Consider the following 17,755-nt stretch of genomic DNA (forward strand, 5'->3'; position numbering starts at 1 on the left):
TTTATTCAAATAAATTAGCAGAATATAGACCTAATCTGAAGTGAAAGATTGCTGCAGCGATGTATTTTGCTTTTGTCTGATTCCTAGCAAGGGTTCACCTTTTACAAAGCCTTCACATCCAGTGGCAAAGCAATTATACCATTTTCACTGAGTGTGAAATAAGAACATAACAAATGATTGCCTATTCTGTGAGATAGACATTTAACAAAAAAATAAACTCAGTTCATGTCCTGCGTCCACTGCTGAACACCAATTAGGTGGGATCTACTGCTGAAAAGTGACAGCTATGGCTCCTAGAAACACCAGCAGCAGCCAAGTGACTGCCATCCTCTTTTGGCAAGACGCTGTCTTTTGCAGTGCTGTAGGATTAAGGAGTAAAAATACAACATCAACAACCTGGCCTGCATTTTATATCACCCTGAACCACCATAAGCATTAGCTATGAACATCAACCTTCCTGAGGATTTTCATAGTGAGACATGATATCTTTCTTCCAGAATATACTTTTAGCTGCTGCATTTGCCTCAAAAACACAACACTAAATTTATAAAGTTTACACTTGAACTTACAGCAGAGTGCACAACAACACATGAATATGAAAAATAAGTTTTCTTTAAAGTGAGATAAAAGTAATTTAAATGAAACTTTTATTTTGAATTGGATGACAAAGAGATGACAGTGCAAAGAAGAAAATTTGAACTCAAAACTGTTTTATGTTTGATATGTCACAGCACTCTCAACAGATGTAGATTAGTGAACAAAAATTTATGTGAGAGGTTACAGTGGAGGGGTAATGCATGCAAACTGGCAGTTACAGTCACAGCCTCTCTGGGCAATCCGTGCCAGTGCTCCATCACTCACACACTCACATGGTACAGCAGTGCTACCTAATCTTTAGGCAGAACCTCCAGTGTTCCAGTTTGTGCACACTGCTTCATGTTCCATCATGGGGCACCACTGAAAAGAGCCTGGCTCTGCCCTCTTTGCACCTCCCTTGCAGGTATTTACACCCACTGATACAACCCTCCCAATCCTCTACTCCAGGCTGAACAGTCCCCAGCTCTCTCACTGTCTCATAAGAAGAGCTGCTTCAGTCCCTATTTTAGTATCTCTCCATTGGGTTGTTTCTACTATGCCTAATTCTTTCTCATTCTGGGGGGATAAGAATGGGACAAAGTACTCCAGGTACAGCATTACAAATCCGTATGTACAGACCTGTGTTCAAAAGCTGCACATGCACTTACTAAATGTACTATCCAGATTCATAAAGCTACAGACTATTCAATGCAAAACCGCAGGAATATAACCAACCAAAACTAAAACAAAATACACTGAGATAGCTAGATGGAGGAGTAAATTATGAGTATCATCTTTGCAGCCATAGAAAAACAGATTACAGTTTTATAACTGAACCAGATGAAGTGAGAAAATAGATGGAAACAAGTGAGTGACAAGCAAGGAAGCTAATTAACCAGGCTTTTCAGATTCTCAATGGGGTAATACAGCTCATATAAAGCTATGTGCATGCTTCCAGTACCTGAATTAGGCTGTTCAAAGCCTCTTGCCATACACAGTGGAGATGTAACACATAAGTGTGTAAGGGAATATATAATAGAAAAGGTGTTGAGAACAACCTCAATTCTTGTGGCTAGGCAGAATTCATTCAGAAATGTATCACTAAGGCATTAACAGAGAAAACTTACAAAAAATGGGTGAAATGGTCTTTTGCTCAGAGCAACAGATAATTTGTCTGTGTTGCTTGAGCATATATTTCTGTTTCTGCCAGTAAGTTATTGAGTGAAACATAAAGTAGATATAAAAGGCTTAATGGAAAATAAAAATACTTGCTGAGTGCCTCCCTTCTCTTAAATCTTACTTTCTTTTTCTTTTTTTTCCCTGAGCAGCAGCCCAGTTTCAACATACAAGCTGGAGATGAGCACCATCTGAGGTTTGCAGTAAAGTCTCACATGCATTTTCCTGGAAGACACAAGTTCAACGTTTTTTGGACCAATGAAAACTGTACTAAGGTTGCTGCTTCCTAGCCAAATATTCCAATCAGTGTGCAAGCACATGAAATATTCCTCCTGTTGTTCTGTCAGGTGTCTGTTCTGAGAAGAAGGTTCCATGCTCGGAATCATTCCTGGATAAAAGCACTTAGAATGAATTCCTAAATAAAAGCAGCTTTGACATTTCTCTGAGCTAGAACTCTAAAAATCCTGTTCTCTTCCCATATATCTCTCCCTTCTTCCAGCAGATTCACATTGAAAGAGAAGTGCTGTGACCCTTCTGGCAAGAAACTCTGCATTTTGCTATGAGAACTCTCAACAACTGTGCATGTAAAATTATCATCAAAAGCCTTTACAAAAGAATTAAAAGGCACCCAAATAGCCTACACAACATGGTTAAGGATCCTGTCAAGCACAGTAAGCACAGTAAGACTGAGCTACAGAAAAGATTGTAACACAACAGCAGAAACAGTACTGAATGACTTCTAAAACATGAACCTATTTCATCTTTAGAAACAGACATTTTAGGAAGGAAAGCAAGAAACAAAACACCCCCCAGTAATATCCATGAACTATAGAAAGCTTGTACTCCATTTTCTAGATGGAAATACTGAGTCACACAGCAGTCCTACCATCTCTGAACATACAGTGGAGAGGCAAGTCCACCTCTTGGGCTACATGGATCCCTTTAAATGTATGTACTGACTGTATACACTGTGGCGCTTTGTACTTAATGCCTAAATACAATGTCTATTGAAGTTGATTTAAATATGAATAATAATAAAAAAAACCCACAAAGCAAAGACCGACTAGGTACCACCAAGAAGTGTCTTCATATACTCCAAGTGCCAGCCTGCACCTCTAGTCACTCAAGGATGCCTGATCTACCATTCCTAATCTCTCTCTTCTTTGGTATGCTAAGAACTACACATGCTTACAGGCAACAGGGCACTTTCTGAATTGTATTTTTACATTCAAGCAGATATGTTTCTCAATATCAGTGAATATAAAATGGTCTGATGTCTAGTGCTTAACTAACAAAATAGATTATATTTAAAAGCAAATGAAGACAAAGTAAAGTAGCTATGACTAATTTCTCAAGAGAGTTGTAAAGTTAACCGAGTTGTTTACAAAATGCAGTCTGTTATATAGATTACCCTGTAATAGCACAATTTCCTATTTCGACTGATAAAAGCTGCCTACAAATGCATGTGTATACAAGTAAGTACTATGGTATATAAGGAGTAAAGATTTAAATGAAAGCTGAGGAATGGACAAGAGAGGGTATAATTTATAATGTCTGCATGGAAATTAATGGGAGACAAAGAATTATTGTATCACTGTCAAGGTGCAAGTTCTCTGGCTCTGCAAAGACAAATTGTGTCTCTCCCCATTGGATCTTTTTTTGATAGACTGTGTGACAAAACAAGTTAGGAAACAAGTCTGTTTGCTTGGTTTAAGGTTTTAGATTCAGGCAAAATTCAGCCAGAAAGTATACTCTTCACAGTTAAAAGAAACTGAAAAGCAGAATCACACAATCACAGAAACACCAAGGTTGGAAAAGATCTACAAGATGATCCAGTCCAACCATCCACCTATCACCAATAGTTCTCACTAAACCATGTCCCTCATCACAAAATCCAAACGTTCCTTGAACACCTCCAGGGTCGGTGACTCCACCATCTCCCTGGGCAGCCCATTCCTGTGCCTGACCACTCTTTCAGAAAAGCAGTATTTCCTAACATCCAGCCTAAATCTCCCTTGGTGCAGCTTGAAGCTGTTGTCTCTCTCCAATCACCAGTTACATGAAAGAAGAGGCCGACCCCCAGCTCACTACAACCTCCCTTCAGGAAGTTATAGAGAGCAATAAGGTCTCCCCTGAGCCTTTTCTTCTCCAGACTGAACAATCTCAGCTCCTTCAGCTGCTCCTCATGAGGCCTGTGCTCCAGACCCCTCACCAGCTTTGTCGCCCTTCTCTGAACCCACTCCATGGCCTCGATGTCTCGCAATGAGGGGCTCAAAACTGGACACAGAACTGGAGGTGCGGCCTCAACAGGGCTGAGAACAGAGGGATGATCACTGCCCTGTTCCTGCTGGCAATACTGCTTCTGATGCAAGCCAGGATGCCTTTGGCCTTCTTGGCCACCTGTGCACACAGCTGGCTCATGTTCAGCTGAGCATCAACCAATACCCCCAGGTCCATTTCCTCTACATAGTCCTCCAGCCACTCTGCCCCAAGCCTGTAGCTTTGCCTGGGGTTGTTGTGGCCAAAGTGCAGGACCCACATTTGGCCTTATTGAAATTCATCCCGTTTGTTTCAGCCCAGCCATCCAGCCTGTCCAGATCCCTCTGTATGGCCTCGCTACCGTCAGGCAGATCCACACTTCCAGCCAACTTGGTGTCATCTGCAAACTTACTGAGGGTGCACTCAATGCCCTCTTCCAGGTCATCAATAAAGATATTGAAGAGGACAGGCCCCAACACCGACCCCTGGGGAACACCACTTGTGACCAGTCTACAGCTGGATTTCACTCCATTCACCACCACTCTCTGGGCCCAGCCTTCCAGCTGGTTCCTCATCCAGCCAAGACTGTACCTGTTCAAGCCATGGGCTGCCAGCTTCTGCAGGAGAATACTGTGGGAGACAGTGTCAAAGGCTTTGCTGAAGTCTAGGTAGACCACATCAACAGCCTTTCCCTTGTCTACCAGACAGGTCCCTAGAACACAGAAGGTGATCAGGTTGGTCTAGCAGGACCTGCCCTTCGTGAACCCATGCTGGCTAGGCCTGATGCCCCGGCTGTCCTGCACATGCCACGTAATCTCCCTCAATCTGCTCCATAAGCAGCACTAAGAAAGGATATGTTTAGCCACAGAGTTCTTAATTTGCATGGCCACCACACACAATGACAAATACCATTAATTTAGTAAATGTATCAAAAGATTCTCCATCTATTGCACATAATATTTTGGCTCAGGAAGATCTGGGAAGTAAAAATCAATTCTTTAATGACTGTGACATGTTTTAATACACTGAGGTATTTGAATCCTCAAATGCTCATGAAAACCACAGTAAAAACATGCAATGAATGAACTGAAGAACCAGGAAGCTTCAGTATCCTAAGATCCTTTGTCTGTATCAAGCAGAAACTCAAGTGCTTTTTACAGGAGGATCAACAACAGTAAAAACAAATTGCAATTTTGCAAGAAACAGCTCATTAGAACAAAAAGCTAAGAACAAAAAGCTAAGATTTACTTGAAACTAGGGAGTAAAAAAAAAAAAAAAATCATTACATTTTATTCCAAATACCAGCAAAATTCTATATATTTTTCAACTGCTTCCAAAAAAATATTAAAAGGCCCCTTTGTGGATGCACACAAAGACCTCTTACAAGATAGGAAGTTACAAACTTGTGACTACATGACACTGTCTAATTTGTTCGTGTAATTTGCTTCTTAGCTGCTGCCATCAGAGCATTGTGGACATCAGCAGGATATTCCTTTTCTGTAGTATCTGTGTTATTTGATGTGTTTTTCTTTTTATCATTATTATAGAACTGAGGTTTCTCATTGCTCCAGGCTGCTTTGTGGAATGACTAGATTTATTTTGTTCAGTTCTGCACATATAGAGAGCTTATCTGTATGCCAGTGTGTATGAAAACAGATCATAAACTGTAAATTCCCAAATCAAAACAAACAAACAAAAAAATAATACACAAAGAATCAGAGTTGTGGTTCCTTTAGAACACTTCGCTGCAATACACAATCAATATAGTTGACTGATTAATGACCTCATACTTTTAAAATATTAAAATATTTTTTGCCAAAAGGAAACTCATTTCCTTCGCTCAGAAGAAAGTCAGCCACTGCACTCCCCTTTTTGCCTCAAGGAGGAAAGTTATTTTGTGTTTCCATGTGCCTCGTGGTTCATTTTATTTTTTTGTGACTAAAACTGCTTGAACACATTTAAACATATGACTGATTGGAGAAAAAAGAAGAAATCCACAAATCTATTCTGATGATGCTAGGTAAAACTAAACATTTTGAAACCAGAATCTGTGAACAAATTTATGCCATTTTCATCTGGAATAAAATCTTAAGTGTTATCCTAAAAAGACAGAGCTCCATGTCTGACTTTTAAACAGCCTCGGTCTTCTCCAAGAAATTCATCTCCTTCACTGCTTAGTAAAAGACTGAAAATTGTCATATGTGTATCTGCCCTTACAGGACCAGCTGCCAAGCTAAACGTGTAACAAAAGATTTCTCCTCCCTATCCCACAGTAGGACTATTATCATAATCGCCTTCCTGTACTATCTACTAGCCTTTATGAAACTTCTATATTAAACAACTCCAAACGCCTTCCATTCTGGTCAGTCTTGCAGAAATGATTCAGAAGTTTCAAAAGCTGTCAGAAGAAGAATAGACTAACACAAAAATGAGCTGATAATCACTTAAGCTTCATTTCTGTAACAAATGGTGCTAAAAATAATGTATTAAATTAGACAACATACTCACTACAACTCATTACAAGGCTTCTTCCATCTTCTTTTTGTTTGGACTACCCTAATTTCTAGAGTTTTTGTTCACCTTTCTTATTTTTAGATGCACAAAGACAGAACTGTAGTACGTTAACAGCCATTTCTGGTTCTAAAACAGCAAATGATCGAAGTCAGTATGAGGCAACAAACTGTTCGGTAGAGGACTGAAGACTTATTATTATCGTTATTATTTCCTTAAAAATCAAAATGCATGCTACATAATTAAATTTTAATTGAAAAGTTATTCACATATCATTAACATGTTAAGAATGATAGAAAGTTATTTAATTAAGCATGTCACAGAGGTAAGAAGATTTAATAGCTGATGGAATAAACTAACTTTGTGAATTCAGGACTTTATATCACTTTGGGATTCTTGAGTTATTTTCTTTTCAAGTACCTAAAAACTTAATAGTCAGTTGTTACTGACAAAATTAAAAAATAAAAATGAAAAAGTTCAACTCTTCCTGAAATTAAAACCATCCAGTTTCTGTACTCAAGATTAAGGGGAAAAAAAAAAAAAAAAAAGAGAGAAAATAGTTCAGTGAGTTCAGTGTATGCTACAAAGTATATGCTACATATTTCCAGTTATCAATATACTACGAAATTAAAATAAGTGGAGATCAGTGTTACATGAACAACCTACAATATCCTTCTGTCCTATCGCAAAATGCTGGCAATTCATACATTTGATTTAAACTTATAAACAGACAACAGTAATTAGACATTTAGAATATTATTTTATATGATCTCTAAGTGAAATGATGATTCATGAGACTAGTGTTTTAGGCAACTTTTTTCCTCTCTCACTATTCCTAATGAACTGGATAAGATTTTTATAACACTCAGTCTTCAAGTATTTGCTGTGCTTGTCTTATGACTAAGGCAATCTTTGTCAACTTCATTTGCAGCCTATGCTAGGAAACAGTGGGATTTGTCTATGTACTTCAGGAAGAATAATATGCAAAAGAATATACATGATAATGTATAGGTAAAACTGAGGAAAGAGATGAGCTACAGAAATTGATTAAAAACTTAATAATTGGTTTATATTATGAAGTAGACACTGAAAAGTCTTCATGCTGCTGCTTCCAATTCATTCCATTTGTATTTATCTTCACACAAAAGATACTATTTTCTCTACGTCATGTCTCAGACCTGCAGAGATGTCATTAGTGATGTAAGATTTTCTCTTTCAGAGTGCTTATATGAAGTACATTGGATATCCTGAACGAAAGTATTTTCTAAATTACATGGTGGGATACATTCTGACTAACATCTGAAAGATCAACACAGTAGCTCACTTTCACAGCAGTACTAACGACAACCCCTGCAGAGCAGCATGTGGTTACACATTACAGATGCCTAAAATACTACACAGCATTATAAAGAACAGGCTGCTACTCTTAAAATAGCTGGGAGCAATCATTAAACAAATGCAGGTATTGCCCAGCAAAGAAACAAATTCCATGCTTCCACATTTATTTGATTCTTTAAATGTATGAACCTACCATTCATCCTTATCTTCTGTTTCATATTTTTTAAACAAGTAATTATACAAGCATTGATCTTTCCTCCTGGCTGTTCAATTGCCTGAAAATACTTGGGCAAAGGATTTTCAAACGTCTTGGAAATCCAAGTAGAGCTATCAATTAAATCAACCTCATTCACATTTGCTGATGCCTTCAAACAACTTCAAATCTTCAATTGAAGACCTCCCTTCTTTCAAAATATTATATATATATATATATAATATATATATATATATATATATAAAACTTTCATCTAAACGCTCTTCAAACCCTCTTCTCAACTGCGTATTTGCATACAAAAGCATTCTGCAACATCTTTTAAAATACTTTTATATGGACTAAATGTTTTCATTTTGGCAGGCGAACTTCAGCAGGGTAAACAGATTCCAAAATTGCTGATAATGCAAGTCTGATTACATGCTAATAAACAGAATGACTTTCACTAGCAGTAAAAATTGCTACAGCAACAGGTAAATTGAAATAGACCTGTAAGGATTTTGTAGCTAAGCTACTGAGTATCCAACACAAATGTTAATTGTAATTCAATCTTAGTAGCTTATATATGTAGTTCATATAATAACTGAAGAAAAAAAATAATCAGATTTCCATATCATCGGTTTTCAACAAATTTTCAAATACTTTCATTGCTCATATTTTAATTTCCTCTTTCTTGGGATCAAAAATACTATCTAGAGGTTTTGCTTTAGAAATGAATCTGCAAATTCTACATACTATATAAAAAAACAGATTTTATATTATGAATGCATGTTGTGAAAACGAAATGACAGTGAACATGGCAAAGTCTTCCCTTCCAAGGAATGAGTTTTAGAAATCAAATGGCTTTAATATTGTGAACATGAAGACAAAGTACACAAAATTTGGTGGCAATGTCATTTCCAGGGTGACCTTGTTTATGATTACCTGCAGCACAGCCCTACCAAGTAGGTTTTGCATTTAATGCATTTATTACAGGTTCATTTACAGTTTGTGTACTACTTTTCTAAGTCTTTTACAGAAGACAAAATGTGTGATTATTACTGACATCCATCATGACACTTCGCAAAAACTGACAGGCCCCCCTACATATGAAAAAAAGTTACCAGCATATAAAGAAAATATTACAATTTCCAGATGATTACAGTCATGTTGTTGCTATATTTATTAATTTAAAACTGTGTTATAAATTTTACTGGAATACTGTTGGAACACTATTGATAAAGTGTTAAGAAGCATATGAAAATACAGTCTATCTGTGAATTCAAATAGCAAAGAAATTGCTCTCTGCAGCACCCTGAGGAGGGGAAGCAGAGGGAAGTGTTGAGCTCTACTTCTCTGAATAGATGGCAGGATGGGAATGGTACAAATCTGTGCCTGAGGAGGGTCAGGCTGGGTGTTAGGAAAAATTTCTGTACTATGAGAGTGGTCAAACACTGGAACAGGTTTCCTACAGAGGTGGTTGATGCTCCATGTCTATCAGTGCTCAAGAGACAATTGGAAACAACTTCAGTGACATGCTTCAATTTTTGGTCAGCCCTGAAGAGATGCAGCAGTTAAACCTGAAGGAGGTCCTTTCCAACTGAACTATTATTTCAGTTATTTCCATATAAATGTCATTAACTTCAGCCACAGCTGCAAACAATAACATTTCTATATCATTATATTAGCCATTATAAATGTACATTTAGTTTCTAAAAACAAGTTTGAAAAAAAAAAAACAAAAGCCTACTTCATCTTACACATACTTATTGAAAGAACAGTTAATACTACTGTGAATAAAACCCCAAAATTCTAAGAAGCAAATTACATATAAAATTCTCATTTATGAATGATGGTTGTTTCACCTTAATCAAAACATTCTGATTAAAAAGCATTACTTCATCAGTTTGGTAGAAGCCCAGACAAAACATTTTAGCAAACATTAAGCTGCTTTGCTACATATGAAAAGACAGAAACTACAAGTTAGTTGCACAGCCAGCAACTAATGATCCTGAGTGATAACTAAGAGACACTATTACGATACATTGCGTTACTTATCTCCTATACACTTGACATCCCTTATATCCTCTGTATGTTTAATAGCTGAACACAAAGCTGCAAGACCAAAACTCAGAGGTTAATGCCTTACAAAACCTGTTTCTTCAATCAAGGACACAAAAACAAACAGTAAAAGAGTAATAACTTATCACACCCAGCATTAAAGATAATCCTTCTTGTGCTGCGTCACTTGCTCCAGTGCAAGCAGTTCTCAATCCTGTTATCACACCTCTTAGTTCTCCTCTCATGTGTCTTTTGGGATGTCACAGAGAACATGTTGGGATATATGATGTCTTGTCTGGGATGCAGATATGGCTGTAGCTCAGTCACTCACTTCTGTTATGAGGTAAAACAGTGAGAGACATATAACACTCTTTTATAGAAGATTCAAGAGAAGAATGAGAATAGCTTAGCCTGAATCACTCTACTGCCATACCAGGAGCAATCCAAACTTGGATGTGCTCAATGTAGTTGGTAGTCAAGCAGCCAGACCACTGTACAAAAGGACAGCAAGAGCACACCTTCAATACGACACACAATGGTGGTACACTCCTCTTAAATGGGGTAGACAAAAAAAAAAATGGAATAAAGAAAAGAGCCGTGAGGAATACTTTTCAGTGTGGAAAAAGGACACTGTTTGGGGAAATGTTCAAAGACTGACATATCCTAGATAGAGAACAGAAAATACAGGGATTACTGCAGCAATAGTAAACAGTCAAAACATCTAGAAAATATTAATGAAACAACTATACTCCTTGAAATGTGATGTTGGGAAAGCTGATATTTTTATTAACCCTAAGCCCTTTGGAAAAACTTAGGGGAGAATAACTGACCAAATTTTATAAAATACAAAGATGCAACCTCTCATTTTGGAATTGCTAGGAGTTGGGCAAGTAGAAAGAAAGGGATGTCAGCCATGTTTTAGAGAGGGCTAGTAGCTACTAGCTGGATTCCAAGTACAGTTTTAACCACAGAATATATGCAGTCAAGTGGCACTATTTGGTGTTTGTGATGGATACACAACTATTACACATCAGAAGAGGAAGCAAATACTGCCTTTTTCAGATACTAAAAATAGTCAAAAATAGTCTTTCATGCATTTAAAATACTCTAAGTTTTACTAGCACTTCTTTAACATTCCTAGCAATTGCTGTGTTCAACAAATGACTAAATTAATTGAGATAAAACTGTTGTGTTTTTTTTAATGCTAAAATACACAGAGTCATACAAAGAATTCGGTATGAATTAAAGTAGTAAGAAATAAAAACGGTGTTAGAACAGCTCTCTAATACATTTAATGAATACATTTTAAAAGCAAATTAAAATTGATTCTAAATGCAACTCAAAAAGGATCTAGCTGGTTTAATGAATTTTTCTTCAGCAGACTATTTTTCCACAATTGCTTTGCATACTTTGCCTGCTATTTTACATTGCAGGCAGTATTAAACAGTTATTTAAATGATCCTCCACCAATCCTGCAGCATTAATTTAATATTCAATCCAGAGCTCATAATAAGTAACATGCTTATTGTCAGCTTGAAAATGCTTAATGGATAAATCCAAACAACTACCAGTGGGTAATTCAAATAAAAATAAACACTTTTTTTACAAAAGAAAAAAAAAAACCCTCAAAATCCAGCATATCATCATTTTATATCATTAAAAATCAACTGAATACAAACCATACTAGAGAAAGTTCATTAAAAATTTCTATTACGGATGTAAAAAAAAAACTTAGTCTCCAACGATGGCTAAAGGCTAGTATCAAATAGTTAATTAAGGACTGAAGTAGAAATGGAATACAAAAATTAGTGCAAATGCAGATTTATAAGTTTTTAACAAGTTATAATTACAGAGAAATTACCTTACAGCAGAAGAAAATGTACGAAATTTTAAAGTACAGAAATGATTTTATTCATAATTGTAGCTTCTGTATTATTCATACTCTGAAGAAACATTGAATGAATGAACTTCTTTGAAGATCTTGTTGTAGGACCAGACAGTGTTCAGGCTGAAACATGATGCTGATTAAGGTGGTAATAGAAGCAAAAAGACTGTCATAGACACTTTTAAGAAAATGCAGATAAAGCTCTAAACCCGAATGTCTCCCAAACTAATGGTTCATTTAACATAATCAAATTATTTGTATGTTATTAACATCTGATAGCACGTTTTAATAGCTGGATATTTCAAATATTATATTAGTGTATCATATGCTGCTTTCCATCAACCAACCTCTCTATTCCACAGGTCCCTTTTCTTCCCCAATGAAATTCAGTGACCTTACAGTCGTGACAGGAAAAGCTGGAAAAAAAAACCCAACTGCACAGCTGCCAACTATCTTGCTCTTCATCACGTGTCAGGTACAGATGTACAATAGCTAGAGACTATGGTACCCAGGGACCGTACTCCCCTCCCGTGCTGTAGCAGAGGAATGACTACCCACTTTTCTTATATAATCTCCAGGCAGTCTGCCTAGATCCTACAGCAGAGTGGGTTCCCTAGCAAGGAAAAATTAGAGACTATACAATAAATAACAATACATGAACTGTAGAGAAAAATACACAGAAGGGAGAGTAGATGGCAAATGACTAAGTTTCATACACTGCATTTTAGTCTAGATACGTCTGCTATTACTGTTAAAAACAAATTAAATATTCCACATTTGTCTCTAATCTAGTCTGTTTATGGTAGTTACAGGAGCTTCAATCATATCATAGGAAATGTTTTCATAAACAAGGAAATTTAGATCACATTCAAATAAAAATATTTTGGAAACAAATTAATGTCATGTGTTTTAGCTTGCCTATGCTGTGCACTGTTGCCAGTTTTTTCAAGTACTACTGCAGCAGAGGGCTCTGAAACAGTCTGTGATGTTACCTGACACACGGTGAATCGGTTGTTAATGAAGGTCAGCATGACCTAGATCACAGCAAACATCTCCGAGCTGTAATTGTGACAGGAAAATCAGCTCATGAGATAGAATCAAGCTTGCTCTATGTTAAGGAAAACAAATCAATTTGGATTTTAAAGCAGGGGTATAATGGTGCCAATGTAGATACAGAAAGGCTCTTTAGAAGCTCCACGACATAAGAGTAGAAATAGATTTTTATTTTCTTCTCTTTGTGCTGTCTCAAAGGTTGTCAAAAGCAATCACCATGTTGCTTACTTTGTGGAGGGAGAAAGCCAGCAACCTATATAAGAATTGTCAGGTTAGGAATATAATATTGATCTGAGCAACATTCAAAGGATGCTGCCCTAGATTATTCCTCACTCTTTTTCCTCTAGTTATCCATCATTTTTATGTAGCTTTGTATTCAAAGCCCCAGCGGATCAAAAGGCCCACACAGCACCATTACCTACAGCAATGACGTCCCACTCCAAAAACACTAGCTCCTGAAACCTCACAACTCATTGCAAAGCAAATGGGAAATGGATTTGCAAGACACCTCACTACCTAGCAATAAATTTCCTTTTATTGTGGAAATAAAAGCACAATACAATCTTCACAAGTGAATCCTCGGGCCCACAAATACCTTTAAAATCTGGTCCTAGTTCCTTTACGTTAAAATATCCTATTTACACCTCAATCATATTTGGCAGCCAGCAGCTCAAGAGACTCCCCTCATTCTTTCTCCTTCTGCCAACCTCTTCCTCCTTCTTGAGTTTTCATGCATCTCATGGAATGGTCCCAACCAACCGGAGCCTATGCCTTGCCTTGAAAAAGAAGTAAAGCTTCTTATCTCAAAATTAAATCTACTGAGATGTACCTAGCATGTCAGAGAAGACTGAGCCTCTCACAGGTGTCCTAAGACCCAGTTCTGTCCTGATCAGTGACTGCAAGTCACTTTGTGCCACTAACAGAGAAAAACTGGCTTTCAAGGTATTTTCTGTGGGAGCTGCTTGCTTTCACAGCTGTGGCAAAAAAACTACTAACCATTATGTTTCTCTCAAACCATTTATAATGGTGGTCTTGCAAAGTTAAGATGCTCAAAAGACAGCCTGGGCAGCCAGATCTTACAGTCTTTTAAACTAGATGCATGGTAACAAAGATCTATGGTGGCTCACAAGAACTATCGAGGGTCCACAGTAGGCCAAGATTCAGAGGAAAGAGACATTGCTATAGAGAAAATGAAAGCTTGATTCAGTTAAGCTATATAAGACCATCATACATTGGACCAGGTGAACCTCACAGCTCCTCTTGGCTTTTTAATCGTTACAGTAACTTCTGCTTCTGTCTGATCAGCTCACTGAGGCATTTTCTGGCCCTAGATAAATAAAAGTTACAATGATTTCCAGGCTCATACTGATGATAAAATGCATCTCCTATTCCAGGTGAAAATTAACTAAATTCCTCATAGTGCAGAAGGAGACAATAGACAAAACCACAACAAAGAAACCCCTTAAGTTGCATCGATTTTCAGAAGACTTTAAGAAAACAGGATGACTTATATTAACTATATGAAAGTACTTTAAAATGACACACTATTTCATGATATTCATTAAATCCATTATACATCAGTATACAAGAGTACGGCTAAATTTAAGGCTTTCTTTTCCCCTTCCAGATCTGACTTCTTTCTCAAAACCTGTATTTTCACACAAATACAGCATGTTGAAAAAACATTATATAGCATGTCTAAGGTCAAACTATATAAAGACAAATATTAAAATCAGCATCCGCCAATGAGATGTAAGAAGTGGAGGAACTGAGCAGAAAAATGACACTTCAAAAATGATACTTCAAGAGTATCAAAGTCAGAGATACGGGTCAGCTCTTCTGAATAACAAAGAACTGTACCTTGGCACTGATTAACTCTTATCACTGCTCTATTCTTAGAAAACATAAAGTTGAAAATAGTTATGTAACTGAATGCAGCTTTGAATTTGTTTATTTTATCCAGGTCAGCAAACTTCTTACAAAAGCTTCTGCTGAATGTCTTTTAATTTGATTCTCTTTAACACTACAAGGAAAAGGAAAAAACAAAGCAAACCAAAGCAGTGGAACAGGTAAATCTGGCTGCCAAAATAGAATATTAATCATATTTGCTGTTCTCTTTTCAAACTAACTGAAGCATAATTATGTAAATGCATGTGTGCAGGAGAATTATCAGCTTGTGGAGGATTAATTAAAAATATCTGGTTTTTTTTAATAAGAATTATTTTTTTACATCAGGGCTTAGTACTGTCCCTTACCTTTGCTATCCTTTATCTTTCACCCCTCAACCCAAAATAGTATGAAAGTCAATATAGGGAAAATAAGTATCAATACCTTTAATCCATGCATACACTGTTTTGTGTTAAAGACCATTCTGCCTCTCCCTATAATTAGGCTTTCAGAATGAACTATGCTTCATCATATTGTCTGTGTTTTAATTTATGAACAACCTAACCTGATAGTCTCATGGAAAAGTGCAGCCTTTTATAAACACACTGTAAGGAAAGAAGACTTCCATACACGGTCTCGTTATATTCAGATGTCCTTAATTCTAGCTGGGCTCAAAGAACTAAAATGGAAGACACTTACATAGGAACTTAACTTAGACTAATACCCAAAAGACCTTGTTAGCCACAGCAGAAACACAACAGCGTAGTATGGAAGAATTATTCTCAACACAGTTTAGAGTCTTTGACTTGCTTCTCAAATTTCACATTTAGGAAGAAGGAAAACTACAAGTATTTACCTATACATGAAATTTTACACACACATTTATACATACACAAACACAAATACTGTCAAGACCTTATATAACAGAAAATGCCATTAAAGTTAAAATGATTAACTCCACACAATATATCATGATCTTTACCTGAAAAATAGTGAAATGCCTGGATCCTAAAAGTTGAACTGATCTTCAAGTCTGGCTTTAAAGGAACATGTATGAGGTTCAAGCTATACATGCTCCAGTTCTTTTCATATCTACACGTTCAATGCTTGATAAAGGAAGGGTCTAATATATGAAATGTAGTACCCCTTGGAGACACTGCTCATTGTTCCTAGCCTTTCGTGAACTGCATTTATTAGGATGAGGTAAAAATATACATGCATTATATATATACAATGAATTCTGAGAATTCTCTCATCAGCAGCTACACAACTACCATTCTTTCGCCATCCAGTTAATGAGCCAGTAAATGCATTATCACTCAGACGCGCTTCCATTTTTCCGTTTTTGAATTCATGGCCGTTTATTTTTGGCAGTTACTTTTTTCTTTTTTCTTTTTTAAAAGAGAAATACAGTTGTGTTAAGATGATCAGAAATACTAAGTTATTCTGCGTAGTCTTCCCTGCCTCCGAGTACGGATTTTGATTTACCAGATCTCAAGTAATATGGGTATATATATATGCACATACACACACAAATCACAGAATCATCCAGGTTAGAAAAGACCTTTAAGGTCATCCAGTCCAACTATCAATTTGGGCTACCAAGTTCCATCACCAAATCATGTCCCTTAGGGCCATGTTCACACCTCTTATATACCCCCAGGAATGGGAACTCTACCTCTTTCCTGGGTAGCCTATTGAACCTATTGAAGTCTTGAGCAGTCAGGAGGAAGAACTTTGTGCAAACAACATCAAACACTTTACTAAAATCCACAACCCTTTCATCATCTTCTAAGCCAGTCATCTTGCCATAGGCGATAAGGTTAGTCAGGCAGGGCCTGCCCTTCACAAACCCAAGCTGGCTCCATCTGGTCACTTGATTGCTCTACGTGTGCCAAGTAATGACATTCACGATGATAAGCTCTGTAACCTTCCCTGTTACTGAGGTCAGAATGACAGGCCTGTAATTCCCTGGATTCTCCTTCTTGATGAGTGGAATCACATTCCAGTCAACTGAGACCTCCCCAGTTAGCCAGGAAAATAAAGATTCACCTTCCCAACCCTTAAAGTGGCTTTGCTCAAATTAAAGTCAAAACAAAAAAAGAAATTCTATGCCTTCACAAAAATAAAAGCAACAGCACTGTGGACACAACCCGAACTTAGGTCTCCCTGTAATGCAGTATCACCACAGTCACTCTTTTCTACAAAATGACTGTGTTAATAAAAACAGACTTCAACATTTTAATTTCTGACATTACATGGTGATAGGTGGATGGTTGGACTGGATGATCTTGTAGGTCTTTTCCAACTTCGGTGTTTCTGTGATTCTGTGATTAAAAAAACAAACACACAGCTTGCTCTGAAAAGCCTCCTGTTAATTTCCACAGAAACTACAACGTTACGAAGAATACAGTAACATTATATTTGACAGAGCAAATTCTCAGCTATAAAAGTTCTATTTTTCAGTATAGTCACTGCTGTTAGCTATTCATTTTCACCAATAATGAAGAAGAGCCTGCATGCTGTGCTTACAACAATCTGCTCCAGTGGAGGTGACCCAGTGTCACTGTCACCACTACTGAAATGCACCACTCACCACCTCACTGTGCTGACATCCACTCTTTGGTCTCCATAAATGTTCAGCAGATGTCAATGACTGCCATTATTCCTGCATGAAGGAATTTAAGGACACACCTTTCCTCTGTATGTACTTCCATGTCAGACGCCATTCTGTCAGACTGCCCCTCTGCTGCTATGTCACACAGCAACAGAATGTAATGGAATGCTTGTGGGAAGGTTCAACATTCACCTCCATGCCA

General features: G+C 37.2%; 1 protein-coding gene across 2 annotated transcripts in view; it reads right to left on the bottom strand.

The window, feature by feature from the left end:
- ADCY2 (adenylate cyclase 2) overlaps positions 1-17,755 on the bottom strand; it is a 204,887-nt gene that overhangs the window by 111,274 nt on the left and 75,858 nt on the right. The window lies entirely within an intron of this gene.

The sequence above is a fragment of the Lagopus leucura genome, unplaced genomic scaffold (assembly GCF_019238085.1).
Source record: "Lagopus leucura isolate 7727_CA_CO unplaced genomic scaffold, USGS_WTPT01 Super-Scaffold_100002, whole genome shotgun sequence".
Lineage (NCBI taxonomy): Eukaryota > Metazoa > Chordata > Aves > Galliformes > Phasianidae > Lagopus > Lagopus leucura.